The sequence below is a fragment of the Mandrillus leucophaeus genome, unplaced genomic scaffold (assembly GCF_000951045.1).
Source record: "Mandrillus leucophaeus isolate KB7577 unplaced genomic scaffold, Mleu.le_1.0 Scaffold520, whole genome shotgun sequence".
In the NCBI taxonomy this organism is placed as follows: domain Eukaryota; kingdom Metazoa; phylum Chordata; class Mammalia; order Primates; family Cercopithecidae; genus Mandrillus; species Mandrillus leucophaeus.
In genome coordinates this window covers 52,284-58,706 of record NW_012105587.1, presented here as the reverse complement: position 1 = coordinate 58,706, position 6,423 = coordinate 52,284, and the positions used below count along the sequence as shown (strand labels likewise).

The 6,423-nt window shown below is 39.2% G+C and overlaps 1 protein-coding gene and 1 long non-coding RNA gene across 3 annotated transcripts in view; one reads left to right on the top strand and one right to left on the bottom strand.

Annotated features, from left to right (window-relative positions):
• Window positions 1-6,423, top strand: part of CLDN10 (claudin 10) — a 152,550-nt gene that overhangs the window by 96,375 nt on the left and 49,752 nt on the right. The gene's annotated exons all lie outside the window — the stretch shown is intronic.
• Window positions 1-6,423, bottom strand: part of LOC105551421 — a 61,857-nt gene that overhangs the window by 52,299 nt on the left and 3,135 nt on the right. Inside the window, exon 2 of the long non-coding RNA XR_001007862.1 lies at window positions 3,558-3,653. This is a non-coding gene — a long non-coding RNA (uncharacterized LOC105551421). The remainder of the gene's footprint in view (window positions 1-3,557; window positions 3,654-6,423) is intronic.

Sequence of the window (6,423 nt, the reverse complement as noted above, 5' to 3'; positions counted from 1 at the left end):
ATCTCGGTTCAACGCAATCTCCACCTCCCGGGTTCACGCAATTCTCCTGCCTCAGCCTCCTGAGTAGCTGGGATTACAGGCGTGCACCACAATGCCCTGCTAATTTTGTATTTTTAGTAGAGATGGGATTTCTCCATGTTGGTCAGGCTGGTCTTGAACTCCTGACCTCAGGTGATCGCCTGCCTTGGCCTCCCAAAGTGCTGAGATTACAGGCATAAGCCACCACTCCTGGCCTATTTTGTACTCTTTTAAATTAAAGCCATCTTAGTGTGTTTGAAATGGTAACTCATTATTATTTTGATTTGCCTTTTCCTAATGACTAACGACGTTGAACATCTTTTCATATGTTTTTTGGCTATTTATGTATCTTCTTTGGAGAAATGTCTATTCAAGTCCCTTTTCCATTACTAAATTGGGTTATTTGGTTTCTTATTATTGAGTTGAAAGAGTTCTTGATATATTCTGGACACTAGATCCTTATCATATTTGCAAATATCTTTTTCCCATTCTGTAGGTTGTCTACTAACCCCAAATGAGATGTAAGTGAGCAACAAATAAATCTTCATTGTTTTTGTGAGACAGAGTCTTTCTCTATCGCCCAGGCTGGAGTACAGTGGCGTAATCTCGGCTCACTGCAACCTCCACCTCCTGGTTCAAGCTATTCTCATGCCTTAGCCTCCAGAGTAGCTGGGATTACAGGCATGCCCCGCCGCGCCCAGCTAGTTTTTGTATTTTTAGAAGAGACCAGGTTTCGCCATATTGGCCAGGCTGGCCTTGAACTCCTGGCCTCAAGTGATCCGCCCACCTCATCCTCTCAGAGTGCTGGGATTACAGGGATGAGCCATCATGCCCATCCCAACTCTCACTGTTGGAAGCCACTGAGATTCTTGAGCTGTTATTGATTACAGAATAACCTTATTAAAATTGACTAAACAACTTGCATCTAGCTTTGTGCACCTGCACTTTCCCATGCGGTGAGGATTTCTCCTCACTGATTCTGGGTCTATAAATCCTCCTATTAGGATGTTGGATCTCCTGGATCGTTCCTTTATATTCCTTGTCTTTCTCTTCTATTTTCTAAGTCTCAATGTTTTCGCACCTCTTTCTGGAAGATATTGTTAACTTTGTCTTCCAAACCTACCATTGTGTTTTTATTTCTACTATGATTTTTTTAATTTCCAAGAGAATGTTTGTGTGCCTCCTCTGAATGTTCTTTAGCTGTTCTTATCTCATAGATGCCATATTTTCTTTTGTTTCTGTGAAAATGTTAATTATAATTGTTAGATTTTTTTTTCTCCCCACCTAAGGTTGTCTCCACGTTAGTTGTTACAAGTTACTTTGTTCGTTCATTTGACTTCTCTGTTGGAAATTTCTTCAACTGTCTGCCAGTCAGTTCTTCAGCATGGGCATTGAAGAATTCATTAGCAGCTCTGAGATTGTAGGTGGACTTGTCCACTGAGGCTCACAGTGGATGTCTGTAGTGAGCCATTTTACTAGGGAAACTCCAAAGTCAGTACCTTTAAGTTGTTCCTTATGAACCTGTCCATTCTCTAGAGATGGATCTTTCAGTCAGTCTCTTGTATACAGAGTTTAGTCCGGGCTGCCAATGTTTTGTGTTTTGAGAACCAAATGTAGAAAAATGGCAAGAAGGGACCAGCCTGGACAACATGGTGAAACTCCGCCTCTACTAAAAATACAAAAATTAACCGGGCTTGATGGTAGGCACCTGGAATCTCAGCTATTCAGGAGGCTGAGGCAGCAGAATCACTTGAACCGGGAGGTGGAAGTTGCAGTGAACCAATATTGTGTCACTGCACTCCAGTCTGGGCAACAAGAGTGAAACTCCATCTCAAATAAATGAATAAATAAAAATGTTGAGAAGGAAAGGAGGCGGTCTTTAGCATTTAGTGTAAAATTTTCAGTTCATCACACTGTTTTAATAATGAAACTCCCTTCTTCATTTGGAACAGGTGTTCCCCAGTTCAACAACCAAAATTTCATCCACCCCAGAGAGCATACTTCCAGCTTTCTGTTCAGGTGAGGAGGGAGGATTTGTTCCCATTGAGCAGAGCTGAGTAGGAAATATGAGTGTCAAACTTCTTCTAAATGGACTTTCAACAAATCCTCTTGTTTTAGACCCATTTTTGCCACCTTGTTCTAAAGCTTCCAGGGATCTGCTAATTGTGGCAGTTCTGCAATAAAATTTGGGTTGTTTCTTGGTTTTCCTTATTGCCAATCTAGGATCAGACCTCTCCATGCTGTTAGGCAGCTTACCATTCATGAATGTTATTTTCAGCTTTCATAAAAGAAACGTTATGTTCTTGTTTGCCTCCTTTTTAGTCTTGATGGTTTTAAGCAATAATTTTTAAGAAATCCATTTACTATCTTTTTAGTAAAATTTCATGAGGAAACAAATACAAATGTGTGTCTCTCCTACCCTTAACCAGAAGTCCACCTTCTTCTCTTTTTAAAATTCTGATGTAGAAAAAACAAAAACAGGCCAGGAATGGTGGCTCACGCCTGTAATCCCAGCACTTTGGGAGGCTGAGGCAAGTAGATCACCTGAGGTCAGGAGTTCAAGACCAGCCTGGGAAACATGGTGGACTTCATGTCTACAAAAAAATACAAAAATTAGCCAGGCATGATGGTGAGTGCCTGTAATCCCAGCTACTTAGGAGACTGAGGCGGGAGAATCACTTGAACCTGGGAGCTGGAGGTTGCAGTGAGCTGAGATCACACCATTGCACTCCAGCCTAAGCAACAGAGTGAGACTCTGTCTCAAAAACAACAGCAACAACAACAACAAAAATAAAATTAAAAAAAAATAAATAAAAATTTAAAAAAGTCTATGGCCAGTATATATCATCTTATGGTGAAATATCATTCTCTGCATCCAAAGGCAGAGCGTGTCAGCTATAGCCATTCATTCTAACAGGAGTGTGACATTTGTAGGGGAAAGTTTTTTGCTATTTGACTGCTATCATGGAATTGGATGTATGCTGAACCATTGACCTCTAAGATTGGTGGCAACCTGGAGACTTCCTGATTCTAGGATCTGTGCTGTGATCTGACCGCATGTTTTCGGGCTACCTCAAGTAGTTGTTTCAATGCTTTGTTCAACTCTTTTTCCTTTCCCTGTGTGACTGACTGTATCTGTCTCTATAATGCCACCATATGCAAGTTGATATGGTTTGGCTGTGTCCTCACCCAATTCTCTTCTTGAATTGTAGCTCCCATAATTCCCATGTGTTGTGAGAGGGACCCTGTAGGAGACAATTGAATCATAGGGTAGTTTCCCCCATACTGTTCTTGTGGTAGTGAATAAGTCTCATGAGATTTGATGGTTTTATAAGGGGTTTCCCCTTTCACTTGGTTCTTATTCTGTCTTGCCTACCACCATGTATGATGTGCCTTTTGCCTTCCACCATGAATGTGAGGCCTCCCCAGCCATGTGGAACTGAGAATCCATTAAACCTCTTTTTCTTTATAAATTACCCAGTCTCGGGTATATCTTTATCATCAGTGTGAAAACGGACTAATACACAAGTGAATCATACATTTTGGTGTCAGATATTTCTTGCTTTTCCCATATAGTATAGCAAAGAAGGACATCAGCTAGAGGAAGCAAAGAACTGGATGGATGATCCAACCATCTGCCAAAAGATAAATTCAAATAAGGTATCAGTAACAAGTAAGATCAAACAGAAATAAACCAGATGATTCCTTCTCCTGAAAGACTGATAGCCATATTGAGTAAAGCTAAGGAAAGGCAGAATGTCATGTATGGAGCTCATGGCAGCAGAAACAAGTACAGACACCACAGCAAAGCCCCTGAAGGAGATCTGACTGCATTAATGAGCCATTTTATTCAATGGGTAGTTAGCAATAAAAAAAAAAAGTTTATTCAATAAGTTGGCAACACCAAGTTAAAGAGAGAAGTTAGGTAGGTCATTAAGACACCACAGTCACTAATATTTAGAGCTTGAACACAGTATGAATTGGTTGTCTACAGAGAGTTAGAAAAGGTGCCAAGACACATAACTGAGTGATGGTCAATCAAAGGTGTTTTGTTTCTTTCTGAAACAAAGCTGGGAACAATGTTTTCGTTGTTGTTGTTGTTGTTTTTAATGTAGAACTGGTTGGGTCAGTAAGATATTGCTGCCCACGTCTAGCATTTTTTCTAAGATTTTTGTCTTAATATCATATGGAGGCATGCTGTTACCTGTAAATTTACCTATAAATTTCTAAATGTAAAAGAAATCCTCAAAATAATCAGAAGAAAATTCAACAGATACTATTGAGATCTCTTTTTGCTCTGTTGATCAATTTATTTCTTCAGTCAGTAAGTTAGTGGTACTTTCTTTTCCTTTGGCAGTGTTTCATCAGATCTTCTGGAATACTTCTACTTAGGAGTAAGATTTCTAACTAATTAAAGTGAATAAACACGTTTCTTTCAAAAGAATGTACTGCGTTACATAGAAAACAGGGTTTGAAAGGAATTGTTAAGAACCATTAGCCTTATTAATATGTTATTTTTTTTGGTGCTGTCAAGGGCATTGGGAACTGCAGTCCTTTGCAGTAGAATTCTTAGCTTCTAGGTAAGCCTGCCTCTAGACTGGAATAATTTAGTCACCTGACTTTCCTGTAACTCTTATTATTTTTGGCTTCATGAGGTAGTATTCATGCAGAAGTGGTCCTTTTTCACTCCCCAAAAGTCTTTTGTAGGACACTGATAATCTCTTTTCTTTCCCTACTCCTCTGTATGAAGTGTGCAAAAATCTCTGGTCATATCCAGAATTTTAATACAAATAAGTAGGTTACAGTTAATATTCCAATTTTGCTTTTTTCCCCAAATAATTTAGGGTTTAACATTGTTATTTCTTAGGTTATCAGGAGATAACTCTCCCTTGAAACTAGCTTATTAGATGTGAACAGTTGGTACTGCTTTTTAACAATTCTGGTGAGGAAAACATTGTAAATTATCCTAGAGTCAAATGCGATCTAATTATTATAGGAGGTCACTTTTACTACTTAAAACATTGAGTTGATTATATTTAAATCAAAAAAGATATTAAAGGTGAATAAATGTCACATGTTAAAACCTCAAGCCACATGCATATAAAGCTTTTTAGTGCCCACAAACACCAACGAAAGTGTGTGATTAGGTTCCCATTTTCATGCACCTGTATTTGTTTCCTCTTGATTCACCTAACCACTTTGACAGGGGGGAAATGGGGAGAGGGAGCAGCTTCAAAAAGTTTCCACAGTGCACCGTGAGATATTTAAATCCATCTCACAGAATCCATTTCCCGTGCACTGAAAGCCCTGCGACATTTCCAGAACTGCTGTTTACTTTGGGATGTAGAGATGTTAAAATTCTTTGTGTTTAAACCACAACATTTATGAGTGGCATGAGACAAAGACTTATGGCAGGTTGTAAGTGGTTGGGCAATCCCTGCCGGAAGGAAACTGGCTATTGAATTACTGGACTCAAGAGCAGGCAAATCCATCTGGGTTGGCAAGCCCAGGGAAGGCTGCCAAGAAGGACTTAGAACCAGTCTTCGCCCTTCCCTGCCTGAGTATACTCATCGAAAGGATCCTGTGTGTCTATCTTCATTAGGGCAAAGAGCTCAAATCCCAAATTTCATAAAGGAGAATGCCAATGCTATGGTCACAAGCTTTTACACAAAGAAAAATACCTGCTACATAGACATTCAAGGAAAACATCTTGTGTTTATCAACTACCTTGTGCTTATGTTTTTTATTTTATCCATATGTTTTCATAAAGTATGGCCCTGAAATTCACTGATCTTTACAATACCTTATTATAATAGCAACAGTCTAAGAACTATTTTCTTTCTTTACAATTAAAAAATAAAAGATGAAATTAACTTACCTAAGTTTATATACTGAGTTCCTTCCTAGAAACATCTCTAGCCCTTCAATGGTATTAGCCTCCAATGAGAAGAAACTGATCTTTTTTTTTTTTTTTTTTCTTTTTTTGGAAATGAATTCTCACTCTGTCACCCAAGCTGGAGTACAGTGGTGCAATCTCGGCTCATTCAGCCTCCCGGGTTCAAGCAATTCTCCTGCCTCAATCTCCTGAGTAGCTGGGACTACAGGCATGTGCCACCACATCCGGCTTATTTTTTGTATTTTTAGTAAAGATGGGGTTTCACCATGTTAGCCAGGATGGTCTCGATCTCCTGACCTCATGATCTGCCCACCTCAGCTTCCCAAAGTGCTGAGATTACAGGTGTGAGCCACCACACCCGACTGATCATCTTTCTTAAATAACAAAATATGGTAGACTTTAAATTAGGATATAATGGCAGTAACATAATTTTTTGTTTTGCATTTTTAAGGCCAACTTAATTTTCAAGTAAGGATTCCAATGCATTTGATTAGCGAGATGAAAGTTAT